The 10,429-nt window shown below is 30.0% G+C and overlaps 1 long non-coding RNA gene across 1 annotated transcript in view; it reads right to left on the reverse strand.

Moving 5' to 3' along the window:
• The window catches only part of LOC138857216 (uncharacterized), a 112,287-nt gene extending 102,595 nt beyond the window's left edge, over window positions 1-9,692 (reverse strand). Inside the window, exon 1 of the long non-coding RNA XR_011396262.1 lies at window positions 9,417-9,692. This is a non-coding gene — a long non-coding RNA (uncharacterized lncRNA). The remainder of the gene's footprint in view (window positions 1-9,416) is intronic.
• Between the last annotated feature and the right edge of the window lie 737 nt (window positions 9,693-10,429).

Raw genomic sequence — 10,429 nt, forward strand, 5'->3', positions numbered from 1 at the left:
TTGAAAATAAAAAAAGGAAGTTTAACGCTATTCGCAGTTGGTAGAATTTGATTCAAACCCACACTCGCAGAGGTAATCAGGGAATCTGATTTCCAGTCAGACCCCTTAACCGCTCGGCCAGAATTGCTACAATTTTTATAATTATATCAAATAAGTTGACGCCACAGAATAAAAAATTTAGGAACCTAAAAAAAGCGATATTGAGATTAAGATACAAAAATCGAACGTAAAAAAACAAAGAATTCAAAATATAAAAACAATAATAAAGATAAAATAAATTTATATTTGAAATATAGTAATAAAAAAGTCTGAACACAAAACGCAATTTTGAAAATAAAAAAAGGAAGTTTAACGCTATTCGCAGTTGGTAGAATTTGATTCAAACCCACACTCACAGAGGTAATCAGGGAATCTGATTTCCAGTCAAACCCTTTAACCGCTCGGCCACGATTGCTACTATTTTTATCATTATATTACATAATTTGACGACACAGAATAAAAAATTTAATCTCCTTATTAATAAAACAATATTGAGATTAAGAAACAAAAATCGAACATAAAAAAAAACAAAGAATTCAAAATATAAAAACAAGAATAAAGATAACCGCCCGGCCACGACTGCTACTATTTCTATCATTATATTAAATAATTTGATGACACAGAATTAAGAATTTAAAATCCTGAAAAAAATATATTGATATAAAAATTCAAAATATAAAAACATTAATTAAGAAAAATAAATAAATTTTTGAAATATAGTAAGAACTAATAAGGAAGGGCTAAGTTCGGATGTAACCGAATATTTTATAATCTCGCAAAGTCAAATGGTATACTCGTTTTAGATTTCTTTGTGGATCTTGCCGCCTCTTACTATGTTGACCGATATTTTCGGTAAAAAGTCAACTATAAGCACTGGGGTCCACGTATTCAGGACCTAGGGGCTTGAATAGTTTTGGTTCAATTTAGATAATTTGTGGTCATAAGGTGGCACACTTTAAACGTATTATACACGCAAAGTTTTACGCCGATATAACCATTGTTGCCCCGATTTCGTCCTTTAATATAGAAATATGAGAAGAATATTATGTACCGAATTTGGTTGAAATCGGTTTAGCTTATCCCAAGATATGGGTTTTCACCTAAAAGTGGGCGGTGCCACTCCCACTATCTGTTTTTGAACGTGATTTCTATAAAATCATCTTGTACCATCCCAGAGATAAAATTTAATGTCTCTGGCTTGTTTAGTGCTTGATTTATCGCGCTTTTAGTAGTTTTAAACAGTACCGTTATTTTACACCGGTTATATAGGAGATATGCACATTAATTTTATTAGGGGCGGGACCACGCCCACTTTAAAAAAATGTTTAGCTGCAGATGCCCCTCCCTAATGTGATCCTGTATACCAAATAAGAGTCTTGTATCTTGTTATGGAGCTTAGTAATGGCAATTTATTAGTTTTTGATAAATGGCATTTTGTGGGCGTGGCAGTGGTCCGATTACGGCCATCTGCGATACCAACCGTCTCACGGTACCAAGAAACATGTGTACCAAGTTTCATAAAGATATCTCAATTTGTACTCAAGTTACAGCTTGCACAGACGGACGGACAGACAGTCACCCGGATTTCAACTCGTCTCTTCATCCCGATCATATATATATATATAACCTTATATCTAACTAAACGACAGCTGAGAGGTTTCCATGAAGACCAAGGGGTTGAGTTTCTATTGACAGCCAAGATGGCCGACTTTTGACCGGAAAATGGTTGTCTTTTGCTATTTTCTTTTAATTTATGAAAAAGTTGTCTAAAAACTATTTATTATATGTAAAACTATAGTATTTTTTCAAAATAAAATCAGTTTATTTTAACATATATTCTTAAAAGAGCGACTTCTATTGGCAAACTCCACAATAATTAAGATATATATTTATGCCAATTTTTAACTGTGGTAAATTAATAATATTCACCACAAAAAATGAAAGATGCAATTAAGTAACCGTGTCAAGTAACGGAATCCACAAAATTCTTATTCAACGAACCTTTAGACAAGTTTTATAAATTTATACAAAAATAATAATTATATTAAAAACAACTTACCTTTGTAAAAATCAGTCCGTCCATATCAAAAATTTTCAAATTTGTTGCCAGTATTGGTATTGAGCATCGCGTAACAGTATTGTGTAAGCTAGTTTTAAACTACTTTTTAGGAAAGAAATATATCTACCGTATTTTATACTATAAAGATATTGCAACTTCAATAAATAATTTATTTTAGAAGTCTATACATCTAAAAACTAAACTAAGAACTATTTAATAATATTGTAATACTTTATGTAAAGAGTTGTAATAAAATATGGTACATATTTTCATCGCTAAATGCTGATATATTATATAAAACGTAAATAAAATTTGTGATTAAATAAATCTATACCTATATTAGAGAAAACATCGGCTCAGTAACTATTTCTTGATATATCTACAATGATACATTTTGTTTTATTGTTTAAATGAATTATTATGACTTGTATGACAATGATAAGTTTTGCTTTTTATATTATATGAGTTATTATGACTTTAAATATCAAATTCTGTTACAATAGTTATTTCTTCCCATCCACTCACAGTTAAATAAAATTTTCAGTTTGTCCATTAATAAGTCAATTAAAATGTTTAAAAATATGCCGCATATTTATCTATAAAACATGGTAAAATGATTAGAATTAAGAGCACAATCTTTGATTTGCTAATTACAATATTAATGAGACTATAAAAGAGAGATTGAGACATTAATTTGAAGATTTTATATTAATTGAGAACTTTAAGAAATGTGTGTATGTAAGCAAACATACTTACATATATTTTCATATTCATATTTGTCAAATCCTTTTAATAAAAAGAACGTTAACTAAATTTGTGGAAGTTTATCTTTTCTGAATAGTGAAAAATCAAACATCCAAAATTAAAATATTTTTTTAATGAAGCACTTATTTTAGAGATCATATCATTGATTTTAGGTATATTAAATATTTTTCTTTACATACTTAATGACTTTTTACTGTAATATATAAAAATGAATGAGAGATGTAAGTATTTTTTTTTTTAAATATTTTCATTACAACCATACATATAAATATTCTAAAGCGGACCATGCAATTTCATTGAGACTTGTAAAAGTTTCTCTGACACTTCTACAAAAATATATGTAAGTACATTTAGATCTGTTAATCAACTACCAAAATATTTTTTTTACTTCTTACTTAAATAATAAAAATGCAGATAGAGACAAGAACTTTCCTTATTAAAAGTATAATTTCTATATTGAATGGAATAAATAATAACATAAATAAATGCATATAAATATAATTTAATACTTCGTAACTTACATGTTTTGTATGCAACGGTTCCTTTAAATTAGTTTCTTTGTGAATGCGTATATGAAATCACATTTACGTATATGTTGTCGAAATTTTCCTAGTTCTGAGCTGGGTGAAATTCTGCCATTCCGATTCACAACAAAAACTTTCATCATTTTACTTTCATTTGTTAGAATTTTAATTTTTCTATCGTTTGGCACACAGCCACACACCAATTTAGTATTTTAGTGTGCCAAATGGAAAACAATGTTGACAGTTGAAATTCAAAACAAACGCAATTACAACATTTGAATTTTTGTCTTGTTAATTAAATTATTAAATACATTCGTCAAATAAATGCAAATTTACGAAAATACTTTGATTTGTTAAAAACGATATTAATGAAACTAGAAAATTTCATTCATAAATGAGTTTAATACTGATTAAGAACTTTAGGCAACGTGCTAAAATGTCATTTAATAAAGAAAAGGCTTATAAAAAAAAATTTAATTAATTTATATCTGTGATAGGATTTGAACTTAGACAAAATATTTGATGTTGCAATATAGAATTGTGCTATACAAGCAGCACCTTAACTAGTTTAACCAAGTACGTATATATTATATTATTGTTATTAATAGAATTAGTATCTTAAATATAAATTATGTTAATACATACATTAAATATATAATAATATGAAAGGAAGTCCGATTTATCTTAAATATATATTATGTTAATACATATATTAAATATATATTAATATGATTGGAAATTCGATTGATCTTGTTCCCCAATTAAAAACGGATAAAAGAACCTGCTGCGTTTAAAGATGTCCATCGGATGAAAAAAAAATTCTTTTTTCATTTCCCGGAGATGAGATTGCCTTCAACAGCTGGGGTTTAGCATTAAAAATAAGTGCAACATACTCCGACCGTAAAAAGTTATTTATTTGTGACTGTCATTTTGATGCGAATTATGTCACAAATAATAGACTTAATAAAGGAGCTATCCCGAAGCATAAATTATTTTTTTACGAAAATGCAGGTAGTTGCAGTAGCTTTTCTTCGAACAGGGTCCTTCTGCCTATTAAACGGCAATATTCATGTAGAAATCAGATAGGGGAGGAAGATTTAAGTTTTGAGGAATTCGAATTATGTTCGGATCTCGAGGTGAAGCGTAAACAAGACTTCAACCTCGATTTTTAAAAATGTGACCGCGAATCTTGCGCTCGGATTGTGCGGGCTTAATGCCCTTAAACAAAATGAACGCATGAATGCGCTCAGGCAGGAGAATAGGATTTTGAAACAAAAAGTATTTGAAGAATAGGACAATTATTGCATCGAAAAATGCTACTGAGGATGCAATAAATTTTGCCAGGATGATTGCCAGTACAATCAATACATATACTGAAGATCAAAAGAATTTAGAGCAAAATATTAATTATATGTCAACGAAGGCATATAACTTCTTGAGGGATGATCTTCAGTTTGCGCTGCCACATAAAAAATCTCTACTGCGATGGTGCCCAATTAGATATGTTACGGCAGGGATTGATCCTAAAGTTATAGGTAATTTGAAAACTCTTGTTGGGGAAATGTTCGAACACAAACGGATCCGTGTAAGTATATTCGATGAAATTACAATTAAATAAGATCTCGTTTACAACAAAAGTAAGGATGTCATCGATGATTTCGTTGACAAGGGAGACGGCAATAGGTATTTAAATATTGCCGACAAATTCTGCTTTTTTATGGCGAAAGCAGCTAATTGAAAATACGTAATTTCGTATTATGTGGCAAAAGGAGGGCTGTCCGCAGTCGATTTAGATGTAATATTGAAGAAAAACATTGAAGTCTTGGAAATAATAGGACTCAATGTAAAAGCTATCATTTGTGATCAAGGTCCGGTGAATGCCCGATTATATGGAAATTTAAATATTAAAAAATTATTACCATATTTTATAATCAATGACAAAAAAGTTCATTGCCTATATGACTATTACCATTTGATTAAGTCAGTTAGGAATAATTTATTAAAGCACGACTTAAAAACTATCGATGGCATAGCCAGCTTCAAGGTTATAAGGAAGCTGTATGTAATCGATAGTGTAAGTCATAATTTTAAAATATGTCCGAAGTTGACATCCTCCCACATATATCCCAATAACTTCGAGAAAATGAGCATTTCTAGAGCTACACAGGTGCTCAGCAATTCAGTAGCAGCTGGCATCGACATGGCATTCAGGCAGTGATTATTGGGCACGGATGCATATATATCGAAAAGCGCCAAAGCGACACAAATGTTGGTAAAACGCATGAACGACTTGTTCGATGAGCTTTATTGTAAGGTACTCAACAGCAAGAACCCGTTCAAGTGTCCTATTTGGCGAAACACTTCGGCAAAGTTTGATAAGCTGAAGGACTACTGGATACTCTATATACCAAAAACTTCTCTTAACTTAATATTTTCTTAACTTTTCTTCCACATTTAGATGTTCTTCTGTTTTCAGCTCTTCTTCATTTTTTTCCAGGTGTAGTTTAGAAGGTTTAGAATAGGTATGTAGAAATTAGTTATAATTAGTTTTAGTTGTAGTGTAGGTTTTCTAGTTTTATTGCACATTAGCCTATTTTATAAAATAACAAAATTACTTATATACATTTGCTTTTTTATTTTCAGTGTTTTCTATTTTTCCATTCCAGATTTTTATTTACATTAAGAAATACCTATAAGTATATTTTATTATTATTTTAATTAAATAATATAAAAATAATAAAATATAAATAATAAAAATTAATTTATTTGCATTTAATTGACCACCAGTTAGTGTTCACTTCGTTTACACAAAGCAGCCAAAAATAGAAATCCATACATAAATACGTGAATTGCCACTGTCTGTTTGTATTGTATGTACACACGTCATATGGCATATATTCATAATTACAACAAGAACAAATTCATTCATAGGTATATCTACGCATTCATTCACAAAAGTATGCACAAACACAAATTCAAATAACAACAAATTCATTCATAACAACGCGCGTATTCTACAAGTTGCCAAAAGTTGCTTCTTCATGGTGATACTAAAAGTCAGAAGTTGAAGAATTTTCGGATGTTCACTCCAGAATAGAAAAATGGCAACTTGGGTCATTGCCGATTTAATATTTTTCTTTTTTGATTTTCATATATTATACCACGTATGGTTTTAAATTATAAAATTTATGTAAAATTGCCATTCATATGAAATCCTTTATTACTTGTATGAGTTCTAATCACACTCCATATAGTGATTTTGTATGTTTACTTAATACCATAATTTCATTGATTTTCTACTTATTTGTCGACAAAGTCGTAATTTTTTTTTGCAACAACACAATGTCCGCGCGAACTCGCCGTTATTTCGTTGGCTTGCCACCATCCACAGAGGCGTGACAAGGAAGGATTCATAATATATTAATATGTTGCTTAATTTGTATTGAAAAGTACTAATGCGTTAATGACTTATTTTCGTAATATAATTAATATATACGTAAAAATATAAATACAAATAAATTCATATCTACAATCGTTTTTAAAATAAATTCGATTAATAAAAACTATCTGAAATAATTATGTGGCAGTGCGCCCCAACCCCCTTCTTGCCAGCGATCGTTCAACTTGCAAAAAACAAAAAGTGTAGACAAAAGTCATTGTTTGTGCGGGGCTAGAAGAAGCAAGATCAGCGTACGTGTATTTAAGAATGTATGTGTGAAAATGTATCACATTTGTGTAAATGCGCATAATAAGGAAATATTCAATAAAGCTAAACATATGAACATATTTCCTTGAAATATTTTAATTATCTCAGCAAGTAAAAAATTCTAATAAAGTAATATAATTGAGATATGCTTAGATTCCAATTAATAAAATAAAAAACTACATATAATTTAAGTTTCATGAGTTGTATTATTCGAGAACACCTTCACGCTTACGACCTTAGCCACCACAAAAGTAGAACCGCGACCGCCTTAGCCATAGTTTTATTATTACCCTTTGTTCAATAAGCAATTGCTCACGCAACGCACATACAAAAGATGGAAAAATTGCATATTAAATGTTTATTTTATTATGAATTCTGGAGTTTTTACCGGTAATACAGCTTTTTAATTCAGAAGATTTTTCATGATTATACATTTTTTCATATCATAGAAATTGAACACATAAATCTAAATAGGTATCCGAAACGATTTTTCATTTAGGAATAATCGTTGTGTCTATTTATAGCATTTCGCACATTGTGTGGTGTATTTTTCTTTTTCGAAGTTATATTTTTCGATGTTCCCTCATTTGGAATTACAAATTAGTACACAAAAAGATTTCATTTAACACTTGCGCCTACTCCATTCATTTACGTTCTCTGCCACAAGTAGCAAAAGGATCAGCTGTGTTCTAAGAAATTTACACAGCTTATAAATTATATAGTTAGTAATTACATTAACAATATAAGTCGAAATAATAAACTTCAAATAATTTAAACAAAAACCATATTAAATCAGGTATAATTCAAAACAATATACTTGTATTAATTTCAACAAAAACGAAAATATATATAAACAAGTAAGGAAGGGCTAATTTCGGAAGTAACCGAACATTTTATACTCTCGCAAAGTCAAATAGTATACTCGTTTGAGATTTCTTTGTGGATTTACTGATATTTTCGGTAGAAGGTCAACTATAGGCACTGGGGTCCACATATTTAGTACTTAGGGGCTTAAACAGTTTTTATTCGATTTAGACAATTTTTGGCCACAAGGTGGCATACTTTAATCGCATTATTCACGCAAAGTTTTATCCCGATACAGTCATTGTTGCCTGATTTGCATAGTGGAAAGTGAAAGAATCAGATGGAATTTAAAATGGTGTTATATGGGAAGTAGGTGTGGTTGTACTCCGATTTCGCCGATTTTTGCACTATGACATGGAAACATGAAAAGAACGTTATGCACCGAATTTGGTCGGTTAAGCAGATCTCAAGATATGGGTTTTCACCTAAAAGTGGGCTGTGCCACGCCCACTGTCTAATTTTGAACGCGGTTCCAATAAAGTCATCTCATACTATTCCAGAGATAAAATTTAATGTCTCTGGCGTGTTTAGTGCTTGATTTATCGCGCTTTTAGTAGTTTTTAGCAGTACCGTTATATGGGGAGTGGGCGGAGTAGCCACCCGATTTCAGCTATTTGCACACCGTCAATAGAAGTGCTAAAAACATTTGCTTCCAGTGATAGACGATTCCAGAGAGAGATATGCACATTAAACCTATTAGAGGCGGGACCACGCCCACTTAAAAAAAAAAATGAACTGCAGATGCCCCTCCCTAATGTGATCCTGTGTACCAAATAACAGTCTTGTATCTTATTGCGAAGCTTAGTTATGGCAATTTATTTGTTTTTGATTAATGGCGTTTTGTGGGCGTGGCAGTGGTCCGATTACGCCCACCTGCAATACCAACCGTCTCACGGTACCAAGAAACATGTCTACCAAGTTTCAGATATCTCAATTTTTACTTAAGTTACAGCTTGCACGGACGGACAGACAGTCACCCGGATTTCAACTTGTCTCTTCATCCTGATCATTTATATATATATAACCCTATATCTAACTCGATTAGTTTTAGGTGATAAAAACAACCGTTAGGTGAACAAAACTATTATACTCTGTAGCAACAGGTTGCGAGAGTATAAAAAATCAGATACAATTCACCAACAACAATAATAATTATCCAAACAATTTACTAAATAATAAATAATGATATTTAATGACTTTTATCCAAGAAAAAATTTTAAAAATATACTAGCTTGGTCCTCTTTTTAACTAATTTTACGTCTAAAGAGTTCTCCAGTCTAAATTACAAAATATAAATTATTTTTATTTAACTTTATGTGTAAAGAGTTCTCATAACACACAATTTAGGACGACCCAATTCACTCTTTGTTTACTTATTTGCACTACTATTAACTTCTAATAATTTTACTTATTTATACATGTAGAATAATATTCTATTAAATTTGTATATAAAACTCACCTGGACATTTACGCTTCGGATTGGAAGAGATATAAGGGTACCTCCAAACTGCAACTTTCTCGCAGGTATCCTGTACAATAATCAAACATATATTAACTAATTTAACAAATTGATATTATTATACACATACATGATATTTTACATACTCCGACTGTCTCCTTGAATAATCAATGAATATTCACTTTTCACTTATGAATATTATAAATCACTTACTTAGAAAAACTAAATTAAGTTTTTAAAAATCTTAAGGTTTAAAACATGGCCGTTGAAATCACTTTTGACATCACCCGGTAGCACGAAATATAGATTTTACACAAATACTTCATAAATATTCTTGATAAAAGTAGAGACAATTGATACAATAAATAATAATTTACACAAAACCATGTAAATTTAATCTTTAAGAATTTTAATAATCGAAAAATATTTGAATATGTAATAAAAACTAGCTGAAAATTGTCAGTTATGACTGAAACGCTATCATAGCTGCAATTTGTCAGTTATGACTGTAAATCTGTCACAAATGAAAAATTATTTTGCGCAGTAGATAATATAATTTTTATTTCTTTAATAAATTCAAAACTTTTCATTAAAATTAGTTATAACAATTTACAAAAATATAAAAAAAGAGTGTAACAAAAATATATTTAAATAATAAATTATGAAAAGAAATGTTTACTTAATTCCATGCTTGCTACTCTCAAAAGCTCTGCTGTATGCTTTTCTCCAGTTCATGAATCTTTTGGAATTTAAAAATGCCTAAATAATAATGAAAATTAACTAAAAATATAATTTTATTTTAAACTTAATAATAACTTACGTATATTATATTTTAAAACTCCTTTGTTATTTATTTATTTTTAATAAAACAAAAATTGTTATTACACAGAAGCACTCAACACTTTTGGTTTATCGCACGAAATAACAGCTAAACAAATATTTCACAACTTCTCGAAACTTCTATGTATGCTGTCTCCTTTCGACGTCTACAGAACTTGCTGTTGTGAACCTTC

The sequence above is a fragment of the Bactrocera oleae genome, chromosome 4 (assembly GCF_042242935.1).
Source record: "Bactrocera oleae isolate idBacOlea1 chromosome 4, idBacOlea1, whole genome shotgun sequence".
NCBI lineage: Eukaryota > Metazoa > Arthropoda > Insecta > Diptera > Tephritidae > Bactrocera > Bactrocera oleae.